This window comes from Schistocerca gregaria, chromosome 4 (genome assembly GCF_023897955.1).
Source record: "Schistocerca gregaria isolate iqSchGreg1 chromosome 4, iqSchGreg1.2, whole genome shotgun sequence".
Classification (NCBI taxonomy): domain Eukaryota; kingdom Metazoa; phylum Arthropoda; class Insecta; order Orthoptera; family Acrididae; genus Schistocerca; species Schistocerca gregaria.
The window spans coordinates 582,040,011-582,064,150 of NC_064923.1; the positions used below are offsets into that span (position 1 = coordinate 582,040,011).

General features: G+C 44.3%; 1 protein-coding gene and 4 non-coding genes across 5 annotated transcripts in view; 2 read left to right on the forward strand and 3 right to left on the reverse strand.

Annotated features, from left to right (window-relative positions):
* LOC126266665 (uncharacterized) overlaps positions 1–24,140 on the forward strand; it is a 975,748-nt gene that overhangs the window by 195,853 nt on the left and 755,755 nt on the right. The gene's annotated exons all lie outside the window — the stretch shown is intronic.
* On the reverse strand, positions 11,903–11,977 carry Trnas-cga (transfer RNA serine (anticodon CGA)). Its single transcript has one exon. It is a non-coding gene; the product is annotated as a tRNA-Ser (tRNA).
* Positions 12,203–12,277, reverse strand: Trnas-cga (transfer RNA serine (anticodon CGA)). Its single transcript has one exon. It is a non-coding gene; the product is annotated as a tRNA-Ser (tRNA).
* On the reverse strand, positions 12,803–12,877 carry Trnas-cga (transfer RNA serine (anticodon CGA)). Its single transcript has one exon. It is a non-coding gene; the product is annotated as a tRNA-Ser (tRNA).
* Trnas-cga (transfer RNA serine (anticodon CGA)) lies at positions 13,228–13,302 on the forward strand. The gene has a single exon. It is a non-coding gene; the product is annotated as a tRNA-Ser (tRNA).

A 24,140-nucleotide genomic window follows, 5' to 3' on the forward strand; every position in this document is an offset into this window, starting at 1 on the left:
TGCTGGCCAGGGTAGTTGACTTACACCTTCTAGAGCACGTTGGGTGGCACGGGATACATGCGGACGTGCATTGTCCTGTTGGAACAGCAAGTTCCCTTGCCGGTCTAGGAATGGTAGAACGATGGGTTCGATGACGGTTTGGATGTACCGTGCACTATTCAGTGTCCCCTCGACGATCACCAGAGGTGTACGGCCAGTGTAGGAGATCGCTCCCCACACCATGATGCCGGGTGTTGGCCCTGTGTGCCTCGGTCGTATGCAGTCCTGATTGTGGCGCTCACCTGCACGGCGACAAACACGCATACGACCATAATTGGCACCAATGCAGAAGCGTCTCTCATCGCTGAAGACGACACGTCTCCATTCGTCCCTCCATTCACGCCTGTCGCGACACCACTGGAGGCGGGCTGCACGATGTTGGGGCGTGAGCGGAAGACGGCCTAACGGTGTGCGGGACCGTAGCCCAGCTTCATGGAGACGGTTGCGAATGGTCCTCGCCGATACCCCAGGAGCAACAGTGTCCCTAATTTTCTGGGAAGTGGCGGTGCGGTCCCCTACGGCACTGCGTAGGATCCTACGGTCTTGGCATGCATCCGTGCGTGGCTACGGTCCGGTCTCAGGTCGACTGGCACGTGCACCTTCCGCCGACCACTGGCGACAACATCGATGTACTGTGGAGACCTCACGCCCCACGTGTTGAGCAATTCGGCGGTACGTCCACCCGGCCTCCCGCATGCCTACTATACGCCCTCGCTCAAAGTCCGTCAACTGCACATACGGTTCAGGTCCACGCTGTCGCGGCATGCTACCAGTGTTAAAGACTGCGATGGAGCTCCGAATGCCACGGCAAACTGGCTGACACTGACGGCGGCGGTGCAGAAATGCTGCGCAGCTAGCGCCATTCGACGGACAACACCGCGGTTCCTGGTGTGTCCGCTGTGCCGTGCGTGTGATCATTGTTTGTACAGCCCTCTCGCAGTGTCCGGAGCAAGTATGGTGGGTCTGACACACCGATGTCAATGTGTTCTTTTTTCCATTTCCAGGAGTGTTGTACTAAGCCTGATGGTATAGATGCCGCTGAGTACACAACACGATCACCTCTGGTTGACGGAGTTGGTATTTTGGACAGCCGATAGTGACCTGTCTAAGAGGTCTTGACGTCTCTCATCAAGATAATAAGAGCGCATATTTTCCATGCTGACCTCAACTACGTCGATGGTGCCTACTTCTTCTTACAATCAGTAAGCACAATTTCTATACGTGCTGTCCCTCCTGGTTTCGAAACTTTAATGCGCAGGAGTGTATTATGATGGGCGCTGACACTGTGTGTGAATTACGGTGTTCAGTCGTATTGTTGTGAGCACCCGTCAAAAGCCTGGATAACCGCTTACTGCAGCGCGGACAGCAGCGAGACGCGTAGGAAGTGAGTAAGTGACCCTCTGGAGGGTACTGACATGTGGAGCCACGCTAGCATCAGTGCCACGGGCAGCTAGTCTACGTTTCTCGGTTGAGGATCCATGGCGTTAATAGCCCAATCGAGGTTGTCCGGTAGATTGACTGGGTTCAAATCCTGGGGATGTGGCGGCCAGGGGAGGACGGTAGGTTCGTTCTGGTGGTTTTCGAAACATCCACGTACAGTGTGAGCTGTGTGACACGCTGCTTTGTTCTGTTAGTATATGCCGTCGTGCCAAGGAAACATAAACCGCTTGTAGCGATGAACATGGTCCGCGAGGATAAATGCCCACTGGTGTCAAACCACTGTGCCTACCAGAATGATCACCCGGGAAATGCCACGAAAACTATCCCCTTCGGCTTCGGCTTTTCAGACATTCCACACTGTGCACGCAAACAGTTACACGTACGATTGACACGTCCCCTTAGAACAATTTATACAAGACTGGTCTATGTGAAACGTCCTCTTATAACAATTATACACGACTGTGCTTAAACTGACAAAATATTTTTAGCGCAACGCAATCTGACTTTCAATAATCCCTACAAAAGAATGGCCCTGATTAACATTAACCTATACCTTTCACAAATCACTTACCTCACAAAAAAATCTTCGTTACTCGAACTACTGCAATACAGCGAGCACCACTACTGCCAGCTAAATAAAAGATTCTAACTACGGAAGGCACTAACTACTGATAGGTATAGTTAGCAAATGAAAGATTTTAATAGAGAACAAACAGTGTATTTACCTTAATAGTCAAAATATATATGATAGTTCATGACATCCAGTCTTACAAATTACAAAACTCCGCCATCTCTCTCCCCACGTCCACCACTGCTGGCGGCTCACCTCCAACTGTGCAACGCTACGCGCTGTTAGCATCCAGCTGCCGCTGCCCAACACTACAATGGCAGACAACAATGCAAACTAAACACAGACTACGCATGGCACAGCCAGTGATTTTTATACAGAGCGCTACGTGGCGGCGGCGTTACCAATAAAAAAACCTAAACAGCTTACTTACACGATGTAGCATAAAACGTGATTCATCTCAAAAGGCCACCTGACCCCAGTTGAGGGACGTCCAGTTGCAGTATTGTCGTGCAAATTCCACCCTTCGTCGCCATAAACAGCACTCAGGCGCCCGCTGAGGAGACCCATACTCAGCATCTTTCGCTGATTGATAACCGTTGAGGAGAGACTGTTGGTAGACTTTGGTCCATCTGGATGGTCAGCTGCTCAGCAGTTCCATGTCTGTTCGCCCGTACACATCTCCGCAACTGTCGTTAACCATGTCATCTATGGCCCGAGATGTACTACAGTTACTTCGGCACCGGCTTTGGATAGAGTCATTTTGCCATCCACGGCATACATTAGCCATAGTGGCATGCAAACAGCTTACGAAATCAGGTGTTTCGGAAATGCTTCCATTTTTAGCCCGGAAGCTAACGATCATGCTCTTCGGGTCGTCAAAAGAAACCGCTCAGTTTCCACATTACGGCCTCCGGTATGTTATCTGCGTCACTCCAATGTGGTTTACGTACTCTCCTCTGTTGTGTGCGAGTGCTTATTGCACTTTGACGTCGACGGTAGGCAGTAGTCACATTACTGCTACTGGACTGTATGTGTCTCTTCGATATGACAAAAGTATAGGAATAAAATTACAAATAGTATTCTTGCTGGTAAGACAGTGAATGAAATATTTCTGAAACTGAAACTCCACTTCGTTACTCCAAAGTTCAATTCGTTAAACCTGTTAATCCAAAACCTGTGCACGAGCAGTAAATCAATTAAGTGGATCGTGCAGGAACTGTACGAATTGCGCACGTTTTTTACCGATTGTTCAGTCGGGTGTCAAATTAAATGTTGGCCTGAGCCGAATGAAGAGACTACCTATGTTTTAAAACGACTCGTTATAGAGTATGCAGTACGTTTTCTCACTGTATAGTGGAATTTTTTCTTCCTTTTCTCTCTTTCCCTCTTCTTTCCCAAGGCGAGTCAGGAAATCAGGGGAAGCGAGAAAGGGACTGCTAGTCAGATAAATTCAGAGGAGAGTCCACAAGAAATTTCGAAATGGCGTTTATATACGATGACATTTAGTAACGAGAGTAGCTACTACAGAATACTTTGTAATGGTAAAAAAGTTAGTTAAAGAAATGTTCAAATGTGTGTAAAATCTTTTGGGACTTAACTGCTAAGGTCATCAGTCCCTAAGCTTATACACTACTTAACCTAAATTATCCTAAGGACAAACACACACACCCATGCCCGAGGGAGTATCCGAACCTCTGCCGGGACCAGCCACACAGTCCATGACTGCAGCGCCTAAGACCGCTCGGCTAATCCTGCGAGGCTAAAAAAGTTAGTAGTTACTTCTGTCGCCATACTCTGCACCGTGGATTTCGTATCGTTTCCAGATTTTCCTCACGACCTTGCTGCTGAAATTCTCTTTCTCTTATATAAGTTAATAAATGGAAAGTCCCTAGTCGCTTCGGAAAGAAAAGCTACTTTATTTTCCTTTGAAGTTTAGTTTAACATCTCAAACACGTACACGGATTTTCAAGGAAGTGAGGACAATGAAACGTCTATAATTTAATTTGGTAGATATCTAGCTATCTTTCACGTCGGGAGCTAACATAACAAGATTAAAATTCGAGTCAGTAAAAGAGAGCAAGTAACGGAACTCTGATGAGAAAATGTTCAAGATTATTTAAAGAAGACAAAAGGTCTTAACAGTTACTTAGACCGAGATAGTAGAATAGATGAAGAACCATTCTGACTTGATAGAGAATATTGATAGAAGTATTACTAACAAACAGACGATCACGGAAGGTTTGAGCAGGGACTCTGAAGCGTGCTTAGTTCGGTCCTAACTACCAACATAGCACTTTACTTGCAGGCTCGTCGGAGTTATTACTACGCGCCCGCTTCCACACTAGAGAAAACCGTGGAGTAGCGCAAGCGTTCCTGCATTGTATTTAGCACTCTGACGTCGCTTATGCGCCTAGGACTTTTACAGAGCACCTAAAATCCTTCGGTGAAATTTGATGTACTATACTGCGATTTTAGGTCATGTTACACTGCTTGACAATTGTTAATGGACAGCTGACACTTGATAAGGAACACTTGCCAGTCATTACTGAAGAACCACAGTTACTACGGAACACACGACTAGATACTAGAGGGAAATGTGGAGGATGGGAAGTGTTAATTACAGGAAAGCCTGTGCAATAACGCTCCGTACGCATTCGACAGTTCGCGCAGTACATTATTTGACAAAGGTTGCTGCGGAACCGAATAGTGCGACATTCCTTGCGGTACGGCAAGGCATATGCAAGACATAATTTGAGTGCTTACAATCTTGGACGTGCATCTGGACGGCTCGAAGCCGGTCAAAGTGTCACTACTATGGACACAGTAATGAATCTCAAGAAAAGAGCCGTCGTAAGATTAATAAATGTTGGATAGGGTATGCGAAAGCATGCTGGTGTTCGCATACGGATCACCACGCCGCAAGGGGATCGATACGTAACCCCAGTGGCAAAAAGGAACTTGCATTTCACTTACTGGTAGATCACTGAAGAGCTTGGAACCATTACTGGTACACGTGTCTCTACCGGAACTACTTCCCAACCATTAAACCAGTCTGGCTCGTATGCTCTGAAGTCTGTTAAATTCGTCACTCTTTAACCACACCATCGCTGACAAAGAGTGTATTGGTGTATGGAACACGTTTGTTGGGGTCACCAACAGTGTTACAGAGTGATGTTCTGCGTTCAAACACTCTTTATTGTGGCATTGGTGTAGGAATAAAGGGAAACACGTTCCATACACCACAGAATGTTCATGAAAGCCATCGGTATGTTCTAGGCGTTATGGTGTGGGCAGTCATTAAGCACAATGGCCAAACACCGCTGCATATCTTAGCACGAGGTACCGTTACAGCACAGCGCTACTCCAGGACGATTATTCTGGATCATGTCAGTCTGTTAAGGAAAGCTGTGGATCCCGACGTTCTGTTTATGGATGGCAGTACCCACCCACACAGGAACTATGACTTGTCGGGCACATTGGAAAGAGATTACTGAACGTGAATAATCACCTCCGTAACGCTGGACCTCAACCCTGTGCGCGGAGGGCCCCATCGTGCGGCTCGTGAGACGCGTGCGGTGAAAAGCAAGGATCAGTGTCGCCTAAGACGTGAACAGGTAGCACACGATCGGTGCAAAAAGTCCATAAAATCTCATTTATGTAAATGGGATAAAGTGAATATTTTCAATATGAAATTCCCGTCACACGACGCTATTATCATTGGTCCCCTCCGTCTTTAACATTGCCGCCCATGTGATACGTGAACCACCAGAGTCTCATAAACGGACAATCCGCCGGGTGGTCAGGTCTGTTTGCTTGCGGCATTGCTTGCAGCCGCGAATCTAGGGATTTCCAGTGGCAGATGTGAACACTGACCACAATCTATTGGTTATGAACTGCTGATTAAAATTAAAGACACTCCAAGAAGGTGAGAATTTGAGGCGATGGGACCTGGATAAACTGAAAGAACAAGAGGTTGTAAAGAGTTTCAAGAATGGTTCAAATGGCTCTGAGAACTACGTGACTTAACTTCTGAGGTGATCAGTCCCATAGAACTTAGAACTACTTAAACCTAACTAACCTAAGGACATCACACACATCCATGCCCGAGGCAGGATTCGAACCTGCGAACGTGAAGGGCGCGCGGTTCCAGACTGTAGCGCCTACAACCACTCGGCCACTCCGGCAGGGTGTAGAGTTTCAGACACAGCATTAGGGAACGATTGACAAGAACGGGCGAAAGAAATACAGTAGAAGAAGAATGGGTAGCTTTGAGAGATGAAATAGTGAAGGCAGCAGAGAATCAAGTAGGTAAAAAGACGAGCGCTAGTAGAAAACCTTGAGTGACAGAATAAATACTGAATTAAATTGATAAAAGGAGAATATATAAAAATACAGTAGATGAAGCAGCCAAAAAGGAATACAAACGTCAAAAAGTGATATCGACAGAAATGGCAAAATGGCTAAGCAGCAGTGGCCAGAGGACAAATGTAAGAGTATAGAGGCATTTATCACTGGGGGTAACACAGATACTGCCTACACGAAGATTAAAGAGACCTTTGCAGAAAAGATAACCACTTGTATGAATATCAAGAGCTCAGATGTAAACCCAGTCCTAAGCAAAGAAGTGAAAGCACAAAGGTGGAAGCAGTATAAGGAGGGTTTATATGAGGGCGATGTACTTCAGGGCAGTATTATGGAAATGGAAGAGGACGTGAAGAGTTTGACAAAGCATTGAAATACCTGAATCGAAAAAAGGCCCCGGGAGTGGACAACATTCCATTAGAACTACTGATAGCCTTGGGAGAGCAAGCCCTGAGAAAACTCTACCATCTGGTGAGCAAGATGCATGATACAGGCGAATTACCCTCAGACTTCAAGAAGAATGTAATAATCAATCACAAAGAAAGGAAGTGTTGTCGGATGTGAAAATTACGGAACTATCGGTTTAATCAATCACGGTTGCAAAATACTAACAAGAATTCTTTACAGACGAATGGAAAAATTGGTAGAAGCCGACCTCGGGGATGATCAGTTTGGATTCCGTAGAAATGTTGGAACACGTGAGGCAATACTGACCCTACTACTTACCTTAGTAGATAGATTAAGGAAAGAAAAACCTACGTTTCTAGCATTTGTAGACTTGGAGAAGGCTTTTGATAAAGTTGACTGGAATATTCTCTTTCAAATTTTGATGGTGGCAGAGGTCAAATACAGGGGGGCCAAAGGCTATTTACAATTTGTACAGAAACCAGATGTCAGTTATAAGAGTCAAGGGCCATGAGAGAGAAGCAGTCGTTGTGTAATGAATGAGATAGGAATATAGCCTATCCGCGATATTATTCATTCTGTACATTGGGAAAGCAGTAAAAGAAACAAAAGAAAAACTCGGAGTAGGAATTGAAATCCATGGAGAAGAAATAAAAACTTTGAGGTTTGCCTATGACACTGTAATTCAGTTTGAGACAGAAAAAGGGCCTGGAAGAGCAGTTGAACGGAAAGGACAGTGTCTTGAAAGTAGGATATAAGATGAACATCAACAAAATCAAAACGAGGATAATGGAATGTAGTCAAATTAAGTAGGGCAATGCTGAGGGAATTAGATCAGGAAATGAGACACTTAAAGTAGTAGAAGAGTTTTTCTGTTTGGGGAGAAAAAAAGCTCACGATAGTGGAAGTAGGATATAAAATGCTGACTGGCAATGTAAAGCAAAGCGTCTTTCAAGAAGAGAAATTTTTTAACATCGAGTATAGATTTAAGTGTCAGGAAGTCGTTTCTGAAAGTATTTGTATGGAGTGTAGCCATGTATGGAAATGAAACATGGACAATAAATAGTTTAGACAAGAAGAGAATACTAACTTTTGAAATGTGTTGCTACAAAACAGTGCTGAACATTAGATGGGTAGATCACATAACTAATGAGGAGGTACTGAACAGAATTGGAGAGAAGAGAAATTTGTGGCACAACTTGACTAGAAGAAGGGATTGGTTGGTAGGACATGTTCGCATCAAGGGATCATCAATTTAGTACTGGCGGGCAGCGTGGAGGGCAAAAATCGTAGAGGGAGACCAAGAGCGAATACACTAAGCAGATTCAAAAGGATGTCGGTTCGAGTAGGTACTGGGAGATGAAGCAGCATGCACAGGCTAGACTAGCAAGGAGAGCTGCATCAAACCAGTCTCGGGACTGAAGATCACATCAACAACAACAACAACGGAAATACAAGGAAACTATGGGTTATTTCTGTACAGTTGTGATAAAGAACGATTTTCACCGTAGTTCTGTTCGTCACACCCTGGTATAATTTAGAAATCTCTATGTTGTTTATAATTACTGCCAATGGCGATCTTTAGCAATACCATAATTCTGTTACAACAGGTTTCATTTGATATCGTATTTCTTGCTACAGATAATACTTTTGACCAAGAATTCCCTCAAACAGGCATTTACAAAATTTGGTTACTTTACAATTTCTGCCATCTCAGATGTTCGGTACAAATCAAAATGTGTCTTGCTCATCACCTCTCGCATCCCAGCCGCAGTCAAGAAACTTAATTACAACGTCGTTGTACTGTACTGTCTGGCCACTACAACTTGACACTTGTATCTGGCCGGTACATGTCGGAAGTGATCGCCTTGTAATTACTGTCAGACGATGGTAACTAAATGTACTTTGTTATACTTTTACAAACCATACCTGCACACGCTGTACAGTCACACATTATACAGGGTGGTCCATTGATAGTGACCGGGCCAAACATCTCACGAAATAAGCGTCAAACGAAAATTTACAAAGAACGGAACTTGTCTAGCTAGAAGGGGACAAACAAATGGCGCTTTGGTTGGCCCGCTAGATGGCGCTGCCATAGGTCAAACGGATATCAACTTGGTTTTTTTTTTTAAATAGAAACCCCCATTCTTTTAATACATATTTGTGTAGTACGTAAAGAAATATAAATGTTTTAGTTGGACCACTTTCTTCGCTTTGTAATATATGGCGCTGTAATAGTCACAAACATATGGCTCACAATTTTAGACGAACAGTTGGTAACAGGTAGGTATTTTAAATTAAAATACAGCACGTAGGTACGTTTTAAGATTTTATTTCGGTTGTTCCAATGTGATACATGTGCCTTTGTGAACTTATTATTTCTGAGAACGCATTCTGTTACAGTGTGATACCTGTAAATACCACATTCATGCAGTAAATGCTCTACACGTCGATCGAACCAAATACAGATACACTGGTTTTCCAAATTCAGAGTCAAATCTCGCATTAATTCTATTATTTGTAATTACTTCCGTCAAAATTTAATAATGGAGTCTCATAAATAAAACGTGAGATCTAATCCATATTGCTTTTTATGGAATAAAGAATGATAAATTAATAAATTATAAATAACCATTATTTGCTAAATATATGCCTCCGCCCGTGCCCAACCTCCCTCCTTCTTTGCTGGGCAGCTACACATGGTGATAAGTAGTATATTAAGTACGTCCCAAAAATATTCGTCTTCTTCCAGTGTGGTTCCGGTAAGCTAAAAGGTTGGACACCCCACCTATAGAGCAAGCCTGGGATGCTCTTCGGAGACGTGTTCCCCAAATTACACTCCCATCCCGAACCGCGCAAAAACTGAGAAACGCTTTGAGAGAGGAGTTGGAGATTATCTCTCAAGAACCTCTCAACAGCCTGGTACCCAGCCTGAGTAACAGATGCAAAATGTGCAACAGCGCTCGTGGAATGATCGTTCCTTACTGAGAGTCCGATATCGATCTTTACGTTCGGAGTCTGAGCAATGTCAAACATGAAGGTTATTTATGTATGTTATCCTGCTCTGCATGTGGTGCAATCTGTACAGTATTTCGTTATAAATATACTACTCCGTCTCTGTTACGTATGTACTTTGTTTCATGTCGTCCATCGTTACCTGTGATTCTTCTTCTTCAGCAAAGTCTCTGTTCCTTAGGAACTGTCAAGCAGTGTTCTTGCCACGTTAGTTCCAGCAGTAACGTTCTGTCTCCATGATATCGACGGGTGTGGAATTAGCGTTGATATTGCTATCCTCTCGTTACGCGGTTCATAGTAATTACGAGGAGCGTTGAATACGTGATGGAAAACATTTTTTTCTCGGCAAATTTAGGTTGAAATATGCGAATTTTGTTGTGGGACATCGGGGAATACTCCTGGTACAGTCGCTACAGTTCCATGATGTTCCGGTAGGTGTCGGGCTATAGTTCGCCTTAAAATCACATCTATTATAGAAGTGTGTTCCAAGCAGAGAGCTATCATTGAATCTTTTCTGACCGAAAACCATCGGATGGGAGATATTAATTAGCACTTGCAGAATGTAGTCGGAGACCTGGCAGTGAACAAATATGCAGTGAGTCGCTGGGCGTGGAGTCCGGTATCATCGCTACAAAGTCTCGCAGATCTGTCCAAATTTCCTTGTGCCGGCCTCCCGAAAACAGGCGTGACTCCCAGAGGGTTGGAACGTACGGACACTCTCATTTGAAGTGATCAACGGTTCGCAGTCACACTGCTCGCTGCTCAGCTGGACGTCTCTGCTTGTAGTGCTGACACACTTGTTCACCCGTTGGCGTACTCAAAAGTGTGTGCACGGTGGGTTCCTCGTCACCTAAAATACCATAAAGAGCACTAAGGATCATCTTTGAGGAATTGAGTGCGCGTTGCGACGCTGATCGTGACAATTTTCTGTCGAGGATCATCACAGGCGGTGAAACATGGGATCATCACTTGTCGGGCCATGGAGTGACGCTACACGAGCTCTCCTCTGAAGAAAAAGTTCAGAGCCGCTCAGTCAGCCGGTAAAATCACAGCGACGGTATTCTGGACTGTGAAGGGTTTGCTCTGACGGCCTCCCTTACGGAGCAAAGATCAGCTCGGAGGTGTATTCCGCTACCTTCAGGAAACTGAAGAAACGTCATTAGCATGTTCGTCTACACAAAAATGGAAACACTCCTTCTCTGTGACAACGCCACGTCTCACTCGAGTCTGCGCAATAGTGACGACGTCACAGAACTTCATTCGACCGTTCTTCCTCATTTATGGTACATTCCTGTTGTGGCACTTTCTGACTTTCATCTGTTTGGCACAATGAAGTATGCACTCCATGGGGAGATTGCTGATGAAAGCAAGACGTGGGATCCGATGTCGATCACTCCACTGCTACCATGGAGGCCTTCTTAGTAAAGTGGAGTATTGCCGTCCCAATGAAGAGAAATTACGCACAAAAGTAGAGATTTGTAGCCAACAGAGTAGAAAATAATACGGTGTGCTGCAATTTTGAATAAAACTAACCTGTATTCTGAAAAGATATGTTCCGTTACTTACTGAACCCCCTCGTAGATGCCTACTTTGTGTAAGACGATGACATAAAATAGGCACAAACAAGATCTGCACTCTATGTAAGGGAAGATCATAAAAATCTGTGTAGCTTGGCTGGAGAATTGTAGACGCAGTCAGTAAGAGAGATGCCCAGATGACAGCCGACACTGTTTATGAGCGGGCATTGAGACATTGGGTACATCAGTCGCATCATCAAGGAAAAAATCAAATGCATGGTGCCAGTGATGAGCCACATAATCCTCTGCGGCAGAAACATTCAGGGTAAGTTCCACAGATTTTTTTTTCTTATGTTGTATTTACAAACAGTCCATCCCTACGTAACTAAGATGGACCAGATTATTGCAGATGACATTATTTAAACAAACTGTACAAGACTCAGACGCAGTTTTAATGATGACTCTTACAGTACTGAGTATTTGAGAATGAGATTTTCACTCTGCAGCGGAGTGTGCGCTGTTATGAAACTTCCTGGCAGATTAAAACTGTGTGCCCGACCGAGACTCGAACTCGGGACCTTTGCCTTTCGCGGGCAAGTGCTCTACCAACTGAGCTACCGAAGCACGACTCACGTCCGGTACTCACAGATTTACTTCTGCCAGTATCCGTCTCCTACTTTCCAAACTTTACAGAAGCTCTTCTGCGAACCTTGCAGAACTAGCACTCCTGAAAGAAAGGATACTGCGGAGACATGGCTTAGCCACAGCCTGGGGGATGTTTCCAGAATGAGATTTTCACTCTGCAGCGGAGTGTGCGCTGTTATGAAACTTCCTGGCAGATTAAAACTGTGTGCCCGACCGAGACTCGAACTCGGGACCTTTGCCTTTCGCGGGCAAGTGCTCTACCAACTGAGCTACCGAAGCACGGCTCACGTCCGGTACTCACAGATTTACTTCTGCCAGTATCCGTCTCCTACCTTCCAAACTTTACAGAAGCTCTTCTGCGAACCTTGCAGAACTAGCACTCCTGAAAGAAAGGATACTGCGGAGACATGGCTTAGCCACAGCCTGGGGGATGTTTCCAGAATGAGATTTTCACTCTGCAGCGGAGTGTGCGCTGTTATGAAACTTCCTGGCAGATTAAAACTGTGTGCCCGACCGAGACTCGAACTCGGAACCTTTGCCTTTCGCGGGCAAGTGCTCTACCAACTGAGCTACCGAAGCACGACTCACGTCCGGTACTCACAGATTTACTTCTGCCAGTATCCGTCTCCTACCTTCCAAACTTTACAGAAGCTCTTCTGCGAACCTTGCAGAACTAGCACTCCTGAAAGAAAGGATACTGCGGAGACATGGCTTAGCCACAGCCTGGGGGATGTTTCCAGAATGAGATTTTCACTCTGCAGCGGAGTGTGCGCTGTTATGAAACTTCCTGGCAGATTAAAACTGTGTGCCCGACCGAGACTCGAACTCGGGACCTTTGCCTTTCGCGGGCAAGTGCTCTACCAACTGAGCTACCGAAGCACGACTCACGTCCGGTACTCACAGATTTACTTCTGCCAGTATCCGTCTCCTACCTTCGGTAGCTCAGTTGGTAGAGCACTTGCCCACGAAAGGCAAAGGTCCCGAGTTCGAGTCTCGGTCGGGCACACAGTTTTAATCTGCCAGGAAGTTTCATAACAGCGCACACTCCGCTGCAGAGTGAAAATCTCATTCTGGAAACATCCCCCAGGCTGTGGCTAAGCCATGTCTCCGCAGTATCCTTTCTTTCAGGAGTGCTAGTTCTGCAAGGTTCGCAGAAGAGCTTCTGTAAAGTTTGGAAGGTAGGAGACGGATACTGGCAGAAGTAAATCTGTGAGTACCGGACGTGAGTCGTGCTTCGGTAGCTCAGTTGGTAGAGCACTTGCCCGCGAAAGGCAAAGGTCCCGAGTTCGAGTCTCGGTCGGGCACACAGTTTTAATCTGCCAGGAAGTTTCACTGAGTATTTGATTGAATTTTCTCATTTTGAGGGTACTGAAGACGCGATCTGTTTTACTTCCAAAAGAAACATTCAACAACCTATTTTGCATAACATATTTCTTTATTTAAGACAACAGGTTTTGACAGACATTACAAAGTCTGTCGGAACAATTGTCTCAAATAAAGAAATGTTTTATGCGGTCTATGCTGTTGAATGTTTTTTAGCAAGTAATTAGTACATTCTTGTGAAGTTGTTCTCTGTCGGCGGAGGAGAGCACCGGCGCTGTGTGTGAACAACTATGGTATTTAATTAAAGGTTACTAAGCTACGCCCTAAAACTGCTCTTTGTGGCTTGCGCTAAACGTGCGGAAATGAGAGCGTGTGCATGTACGCTTACGAGAAGGTTCCTAATGTTATATGGTGCAATAAAAGTTGACTCGTGTCCTCTCTCTCTCAGGAGAGAAAGTTAATTTTGATTAAAAATGAAAAGAGTAAATGAACAGCTTGAGTGAGTTTTCCTACCAAAAAAAGGTAAAGTAGTAAAGTAATAACGCTGATGAATTTCGCTGTTCTCATTTCGCTAGTCTACGCCCACATCCGCCTCTACATTATGCGAGTAACGGTGATGTGTGCGGCAAATGGTACTTTTCGTTCTGCCGTATATTAAGCTTCCTTGCCTGTCCACTCAAGGACTCAGCATGGAAAGAATGACAGTTTCCCCGACGCCGAGTGAGCTTCTGTTTAATTGATTTCGTCAGAGCGATGTCCGTGGGTTAGCTCCATAAAGACCAGAAAAATATTCGTAGTTTTTGCCCTAAGAGGCACCTTTCATTACCTTTCCGCCAGTGAAGGTTTCTCAAGATTTAGCTTATTCTCACAGACCAGTGAAACTAACCTCTGACCATCTGTACTGCCCGATATTCTTCTGGATGTATTCCAATCTCCGTTTCTTCTCGAGTTTTTACCCTCTGCAGCCCCCTCTCTTACGATGAAAGTTTGTGTGATGTCTTAATAGAAGTGCTACTAACCTGCCCCTTCTTCTTGTCAGTGTTTTTCATACATAGTCCCTTCATCGGCTAATCTGAGGAGAACTTCCCCATTCCTTACCTTGTCAATCTATACAATTTTCAAAATTCTTTTGAAGCACCACATCTCAAATGCTTCCATTCTCTTCTTCTCCGGTTTTCCCACAGTGCTTGTTTCACTGCCACACAGTGCTGTGCTCGAGACGTACATTTTCAGAAATTTCCTCCTCAAATTAAGGCCTGTATTTCATACTAGCAGATATCTGTTCGCAAATAATGCCCTTTTCACCAGTGCCAGTCTGCTTCTTGTGTTCTCGTTGCTCCACCCATCATAGGTTATTTTGCTGTCTTGGTAGCATAATTCCTAACTTCATCTACTTCGTGGTCATTAAACCCGATGTTAAGATTCTAGCTGTTCCCATTACTGATACTACTCATTACTTTCTTCTTTCTTCGATTAACTATCAGTCTAGCTTCTGTATTCATTAGACCATTTCCTTGGAGGTTAAGTCACTTACTAATGTGGGTACCTCAGAACCCCTTGTGCTATTCATTTGTAAATATAATAATTTCGTGTACTCGATACGCACTGTTGCAACAAAACATCTTGAGGAAGTGGTAACCTCTAAATGGCTACACCAATTAGTTTTTCCAGCGTTGTGTATTTTACATTAAAAAGTACCATTTGAAATGCCGTAATCTCAGGGTTGAGATGCAGATGTATGAACGCGGCCTGCACCCTTGCGCCCTCGCGCTGCCCACGTGTGCTGGTTATGGCGGCTGCCTCATTAGCGTCTTGTCGCTCCCCTCGTTACAGCCACAGCGGTAATTAAGGATTATGCAAATGAAGCGTGATTCAGCCATTCTGCCACCGAGTTATGCGGCCGTTAAGCTGTCTGTAGCTCCGAGTCCCAGATGCGACCGCTAACTTGTTGCCCTGAGCAAGTATCCGCGTGCGTTCTACACCACACATAAATATCAATCCAGACATGTCTTTTCTTGCATATGCAGTCATTTGCTGGTGTTTATAAGTCATATATAGAACAAATTCCGCCTTAGAAACCGTCTGGCGATTGCATGTGTCCCACAAGGCTCAGTGTTTGGTCCACTCATGCTTCCCAGCAACATTGATGAACCCATTTCTGTAATAAAAATTTCATCGTTCTTTAATTACGGGGAACGCAGTCGTACGACTAATTAGGAAAACAGAAATTGATTCAAACTACAATTAATTGCTCTTCACTATATTATACCGTGATATATTTCGAGGCCTCTAGTTTTATCATCAGGTGCTAATAGCCTCAAATTGAACATGGTATTAAAAAATTAAGGATGTTTAGTTGCAGTCTGACTCCTTTTCTTTCCTAGACTTATTTTGAAATTCGAAATGACATGGGACGTTGTGATATAACTGAATTTACGATGGGGAATAATGTCATTAGAATCGTCTGCTCTTCGAACTAAAACAAGTACGTTGTATGACATATGTGTATCGGTCTGTGACACACAAACAGCTAAAAATTGATTTACAACTTTCTAAAGTATCTGAAGACTGATAATTATGTTTCATACTTGGGAGGTCAGTGAGTACAATAAATATTGGTATATTTAATCAGCTGGTGGATCATTTCTACATTCGACGTTAAATAGTTAACTTCAGCGAATCTTTTGGAGTCCGTCAAACTATAATTACCGTTACAGTCATGGAAACATACAATTTTAGCACCTGAACTGAGTTATTAGCGTTACTAGCATGTACGTAAAGAGCAGAACACTGTTCAGCTTTGTACAGTAAAAGAAATAATCCTACACAAATATTTAACAGCAAATACGTTATTCTGCAAGGTCTTCGTCAGCAATCTCCGTTGCCTGGATGACGTCGTAACAGAAAATAGCAGGAATAAACGTAAATACGAAAAATGAAACATTAAACGTGGTGTTTTCCTTACTCCTGTTTTGCATCTAAATTTATGATACCCTGGCCCTCCTCAATAACTTTGATGGTTGTTGATGACGACCTATTACTGATATAGTTCCTAAATGTATCCATAGCAGACTTAGCCAGCAGAATAGTGAAACAGGCTTACTACTGGCTCACAGCAAACAGCTTAACCGTCAGTCTTAAGAAGACTCATATTATTCAACTTCAAACAAAAAACAAACTTTTTTTCTTCTGCAACTGAAATTGGCGGGAGAAACCTCTCCTTGCTTTGTTGTGCATAGTCCATTTGTTTCTCCTTCTCTCTGTGTATGTTTGGCCTCACAACTACCAGGAGAAGACAAATAACATGTCTGTCATTGTTTTCATTTATCTTAAAACAAATGAAAACGAGCGATGGCAGAGATAAAACGGCTCAAGTGAGAGCTTAATCTATAACAAAGGGCACTTCAAGCGAAAAACAGAGACGCAAGCAGTTACTTAAAATCACAAAATTAAACGAAAGGAATTGTTTCACTGCCAGTGGTGCTGTGATTAATTATTTGAAGTATACATCAGTGGACACACATCTGATGAAACTCGATGTGTAAAGTTGCTACGCAGATTCCTTGGCATTGTAATAAATAACAAACTGCGGTGGCACAAGAATGTGCTTGTGTTCTGCCTGATTCAGTTTGGAAATTTGTCTCATTGTGTTGAACTGCAGGTCGGTCTGACAACGTATTTTGCATAATCTGAGTCAGTGGAGGAAGCTCAGTTATCAGGAAGAAGAATACAATCTAAAGAAGAGTGCAGTGACAATGTTCTGTAAGGCAATGTGTGGCGTTCGCCAAAGAAATGTTGTAGGCGTTCTGCTGTTTCTGATCTACATAAAGGATTTAGGAATCAATCTGAGCAGGTCTCTAGATTGTTTATAGATATGCTGTCATTTAATGTCTTGTACAGTCATTCATATGAGTAATAAACAGAATCCACTAAATTTCGGTTACACAATAAATCATGCAAATCTAGAAGCAGTAAATTCAATTAAATGCTTAGGGACTACAGTTGCGAATAACAAATTGAAACCCGCACATTGATAACATTGTTGGAAAAGCAAACCAAAGACTGCGATTAATTGGCAAAAATCTTACAAAATGCAACAGTTCTGCTAAAAAGATGGCTTACACTATCGTTGTGCACCCCCTTTTGGTATATTACTGTGGAGTGTAGGACCCGCACCAGATATGTGAAACATTTCTACATGACTATAAGGGAGATTATGATCAACGATTACGGTCAACCACATGAAAATTAGATTCAACAACGGATTTGGACTCTTTTTCAATTTAAAAAGATTTTGGTTTAATGAATGACTTCTTGCTCTGGGGGAAATTCCGTATTACATTCAGATATCGACGTTAACCGACTTCCGTCATCGCACAGCAGGAACGCTCAAACCTACGTCATTCCGAGCAGGCTCGTAAACATGTTTTCTGAAGCAGCGTGGTTAGCTTCACTGATATCCGTTTGTCTAACGAGGCTCGTAGGTTACTTGGTAAAGGTTTACTCTATAACATACCGGTGAAGATTAATGACGGTGCTATCAAGAATAGAACTGCGTTTGCCAAAAAGGCTTATGAACTAACTAAAACTTCTCAAAGGATATAATCAGAAATTTCTGTTAAAAGATTAAAGTTGTTGAAGACACTGATGGTTAGACTGACTCTAAGAACGAATTTAGTTCTGCTGCTAGAAAACTTAGTGCTAAACGCAATAATAACAATGTCTCGGTGACGATGGCAGATAATGGGAACTATATGGTTCTAATTGCTCTGAGCACTATGGGACTTAACATCTGAGGTCATCAGTCCCCTAGAACTTAGAACTACTTAAACCTAACTAACCTAAGGTCATCACACACATCCATGCCCGAGGCAGGATTCGAACCTGCCACCGCTTCCAGTCTGTAGCGACTAGAACCGCTCGGCCAATCCGGTCGGCGGGAACTATGTGGTTGTGATATCAGGAAACAATTACACTTCTAAAGCACTAAAGGTATTTAAATGGCGTAGTTGAAGTTAAGAGGAATCATCTCCTTCAATTTTAAGTGAAGTCGAAAGAGCATGTCAACTCCTCTAATTTCCTCTCCAATCCTCTTTCTTTCCTTTTCTTTTTTTTTTTTTTAGCGTATAGTTGTTCTGAATGCACAACTTCCCATGCTCCGCGCCTAGGTTAAGCTTCATCGAGATAACAGTGAGATGAAGTCGGTCTTTGACTCCCGTCATGCTCATAACAAAAATCTCAGTGGTTTCCATAACAGAAAATTAAAGGAGTCATTATGTGATCTTAATCGCAGAAAGATATTTATGAGTTGCTTGACATTGTTAAAGAGTTTATTATCCCACAGAACGCGAGACTAGCATTTTTAGAAATTAAAAATTTGTGCACTACCATCTCCATTGAGGAAACTTCGTAATTTATTAGAAGAAATTTAGTTAATTATAATGAAGTGAGCATTAGAAAAATTTATGAATTATTTTTCCTTTAATGGCAAGATGTATCATCAAAAGGGTGGGCTAGCCATATGTATTCCTCTCTCTGTCTTTCTAGCAGACACTTTTTTAGTAAATTGGAAAGCAGATTTTTGCTTTGAACCCCAGTCAGTGATAATATTGTTCTGTACAGTGTGTGTGTAGATGACATTGTCAAAGATACCAAAGGGATGAAAACAATGTTAAGAGATTTGCGCGGATATTCAGACCACATCCATGAAAAATATACAATTCACGGTAGAGTTAGAGGAAAACTTGTCCCTAAGCATTCTGGATTTGACAATAAAGACACAGGCGCATGAGAGGGCACACTTCCAAGCAATGTTTAATGGACTGGAAGTAACAAAAACATCGTAACCCTGCTAAGCTCCGGTCTCGAAAAAAGTACCAACACCTCCAAACAGGAAATGTAAGTCTTAGTTACCAAACGAAGATTAACATGGGTTCATTTATTCGTCGTAGACTCGAAGGCAAGAAAGTCAAATTAAAAAAAAAACCAGGCATCTATTAAATCACATGTGGATCTTGTGAGTGTGCATATATGTGTCAGACAGGGAGGAATTTTGGAACCCGATTTAGGGAACATAAGTACAAAAATAGTAATGCCTCTTGTTTCTACCTTAAAAAAAAGAACCACCTCATTTCTGAAATTTCAAAAGGTTTAAAAATTTTGCACCATGCACTGAAGGGCTATAGAGTCAATATTTTGCTAGAACTTGAAATTCATGTGCTTCGATCTAAGGACGCCACGAAAATAGTAAATAGAAAGGCAGGAACAACACCAGAGTGATTCTATAAATGAATATGTAACCATTGGCCTGTCTCAGGATGAATTCTTGTTCTTTAAAATGTTACATAATTTTTCTGTGGTTTTAAATAGAGATTAGATAAACAGTAGTGATACTTGATACCTAACTATTTCTTTTATATTTCTCTGTGTCCTGTATTTTTAAACATAGATATTGTGCTGGAACATCCTAATTAACATAAAAAATAAACTGTTATGTGCTTCTACGAAAACGTTGGTTAGATGTATGGGAGTTAAGAGGTCAATACCTGACTTACTTATCGTTACGACTGTGGCAAACTAAACAACGATCGAGTTGCGCAACCACGTTCGGACTTTCTTCCACAGATACCAACGTCCTCCGATCCCCTCCCCCTTCGTCTCTCCGACTCTCCAACCTCAGCACATCTCATTTTGATGGCCCTGGTTCCCTTTATGTCATTGCTATTGTAAGTTGTACTGTAATGTTGTTAGTATACGTTAATTATCACTGTAGCAATTGTTATGACGTCTTCAGACGATCTTACATAACACAATATTAATGACATAAAGTAAACACATAATCGTACATAAGTCAAGACATGTAGCTTGGAATGCTGAAGATACAGAGTGGGCGGTTAAGTGGCAGCAGGAAATGTCAGGAATAAATTCGACAAATGACACATATAAATAAAACAAACATAGTAATATACACTCCTGGAAATAGAAAAAAGAACACATTGACACCGGTGTGTCAGACCCACCATTCTTGCTCCGGACACTGCGAGAGGGCTGTACAAGCAATGATCACACGCACGGCACAGCGGACACACAAGGAACCGCGGTGTTGGCCGTCGAATGGCACTAGCTGCGCAGCATTTGTGCACCGCCGCCGTCAGTGTCAGCCAGTTTGCCGTGGCATACGGAGCTCCATCGCAGTCTTTAACACTGGTAGCATGCCGCGACAGCGTGGACGTGAACCGTATGTGCAGTTGACGGAATTTGAGCGAGAGCGTATAGTGGGCATGCGGGAGGCCGGGTGGACGTACCGCCGAATTGCTCAACACGTGGGGCGTGAGGTCTCCACAGTACATCGATGTTGTCGCCAGTGTTCGGCGGAAGGTGCACGTGCCCGTCGACCTGGGACCGGACCGCAGCGACGCACGGATGCACGCCAAGACCGTAGGATCCTACGCAGTACCGTAGGGGACCGCATCGCCACTTCCCAGCAAATTAGGGACACTGTTGGTCCTGGGGTATCGGCGAGGACCATTCGCAACCGTCTCCATGAAGCTGGGCTACGGTCCCGTACACCGTTAGGCCGTCTTCCACTCACGCCCCAACATCGTGCAGCCCGCCTCCAGTGGTGTCGCGACAGGCGTGAATGGAGGGACGAATGGAGACGTGTCGTCTTCAGCGATGAGAGTCGCTTCTGCCTTGGTGCCAATGATGGTCGTATGCGTGTTTGGCGCCGTGCAGGTGAGCGCCACAATCAAGACTGCATACGACCGAGGCACACAAGGCCAACACCCGGCATCATGGTGTGGGGAGCGATCTCCTACACTGGCCGTACACCTCTGGTGATCGTCGAGGGGACATTGAATAGTGCACGGTATATCCAAACCGTCATCGAACCCATCGTTCTACCATTCCTAGACCGGCAAGGGAACTTGCTGTTCCAACAGGACAATGCACGTCCGCATGTATCCCGTGCCACCCAACGTGCTCTAGAAGGTGTAAGTCAACTACCCTGGCCAGCAAGATCTCCGGATCTGTCCCCCATTGAGCATGTTTTGGACTGGATGAAGCGTCGTCTCACGCGGTCTGCACGTCTAGCACGAACGCTGGTCCAACTGAGGCGCCAGGTGTAAATGGCATGGCAAGCCGTTCCACAGGACTACATCCAGCATCTCTACTATCGTCTCCATGGGAGAATAGCAGCCTGCATTGCTGCTAAAGGTGGGTATACACTGTACTAGTGCCGACATTGTGCATGCTCTGTTGCCTGTGTCTATGTGCCTGTGGTTCTGTCAGTGTGATCACGTGATGTATCTGACCCCAGGAATGTGTCAATAAAGTTTCCCCTTCCTGGGACAATGAATTCACGGTGTTCTTATTTTAATTTCCAGGAGTGTATGTAGGTAGACTTGCAGAAACATTATGACTTTTTCATGTACAGGGAGTAAATCCATGGGGTAAAGAACATTGGCTTAAATAACTACACAGATAGAGTTCAAAGTATGCTTCAAAGGCCGCGCTGGTTATTAATATAAATTAACAACATTAAAGTAGAAGGAACTACAGTATAAAACGATTACAGCATACACTGCTTACGTAGGGATAATTATAGATTTTTCTGAGATTTTGAGATAAGCATACGCTACAATTATTTGAATCTTCTCCGTCTTCGGTCTCACATTTAAAACACATGAGCATTATTGTTAGAAAATATACACTCCTGGAAAATGAAATAAGAACACCGTGAATTCATTGTCCCAGGAAGGGGAAACTTTATTGACACATTGCTGGGGTCAGATACATCACATGATCACACTGACAGAACCACAGGCACATAGACACAGGCAACAGAGCATGCACAATGTCGGCACTAGTACAGTGTATATCCACCTTTCGCAGCAACGCAGGCTGCTATTCTCCCATAGAGACGATCGTAGAGATGCTGGATGTAGTCCTGTGGAACGGCTTGCCATGCCATTTACACCTGGCGCCTCAGTTGGACCAGCGTTCGTGCTAGACGTGCAGACCGCGTGAGGCGACGCTTCATCCAGTCCTAAACGTGCCCAATGGGGGACAGAAACCGGAGATCTTTCTGGCCAGGGTAGTTGACTTACACCTTCTAGAGCACGTTGGGTGGCACGGGATACATGCAGAAGTGCATTGTCCTGTTGGAACAGCAAGTTCCCATGCCGGTATAGGAATGGTAGAACGATGGGTTCGATGACGGTTTGGATATACCGTGCACTATTCAGTGTCCCCTCGACGAGCACCAGAGGTGTACGGCCAGTGTAGGAGATCGCTTCCCACACCATGATGCCGGGTGTTGGCCCTGTGTGCGTCGGTCGTATGCAGTCTTGATTGTGGCGCTCACCTGCACGGCGCCAAACACGCATACGACCATCATTGGCACCAAGGCAGAAGCGACTCTCATCGCTGAAGACGACACGTCTCCATTCGTCCCTCCATTCACGCCTGTCGCGACACCACTGGAGGCGGGCTGCACGATGTTGTGGCGTGAGCGGAAGACGGCCTAACGGTGTGCGGGACAGTAGCCCAGCTTCATGGAGACGGTTGCGAATGGTCCTCGCCGATACCCCAAGAGCAACAGTGTCCCTAATTTGCTGGGAAGTGGCGGTGCGGTCCCCTACGGCACTGTGTAGGATCCTACGGTCTTGGCGGGCATCCGTGCGTCGCTACGGTCCGGTCCCAGGTCGACGGGCACGTGCACCTTCCGCCGAACACTGGCGACAACATCGATGTACTGTGGAGACCTCACGCCCCACGTGTTGAGCAATTCGGCGGTACGTCCACCCGGCCTCCCGCATGACCACTATATGCCCTCGCTCAAAGTCCGTCTACTGCACATACGGTTCACGTCCACGCTGTGGCGGCATGCTACCAGTGTTAAAGACTGCGATGGAGCTCCGTATGCCACGGCAAACTGGCTGACACTGACGGCGGCGGTGCACAAATGCTGCGCAGCTAGCGCCATTCGACGGCCCCAACACCGCGGTTCCTGGTGTGTCCGCTGTGCCGTGCGTGTGATCATTGCTTGTACAGCCCTCTCGCAGTGTCCGGAGCAAGTATGGTGGGTCTGACACACCAGTGTCAATGTGTTCTTTTTTCCATTTCCAGGAGTGTAGTTACCCGATGTGGTCTGGTAACTCATATGATCAAAATATTGCATCCGACTTGTAAAGGAAAGGAATCTATGGCGCTATATAAAATTTCGTCTATTAACATGTTTATGCAGTTGCGTATGAATGCATAAACGTATGTATGCACGTTCTTATGTTCCACATCTCCCCCTAAACTACCGGAGCGACGTCAAGCAAACTCTATAAACATATCACTTACTGTGTGGAAAGAATTACTGTAAAGGAGAGTACCACCTCTACATCTGGGGTGTGTGGGTGGGGGTGAAACATAACTGTAACCAACGGCGCATGAATACCCAAGTTTTAATGAATCAGTACTTGAGGATGAGTGCAATCAGTGACTAGCAGCAAACTTTACGCATAAATTCAAACGTTTACTAAACATTTTGTCGCTGACAAACCCCATAAAATGACGAAAGGAATATAGTTTGTCGGTTGCGACATTGTTTCTGATCATGCAATAATCCTGCCGCATCAGGCAAGACGTATTAATTTATTGCCTCTTTCACTAATTATTCCCGACACATTTTTCAGACAGTGATTTCAGATAGCTGAAATCTATTATTTTCAAGCAAGTAAACTATGTTCATAACTAGGAAGAAAGAGTAATTTTCCTTGCGTTTATGTATCGTAACACATATTTTAAGGTTGAACATAATAAATTTCACT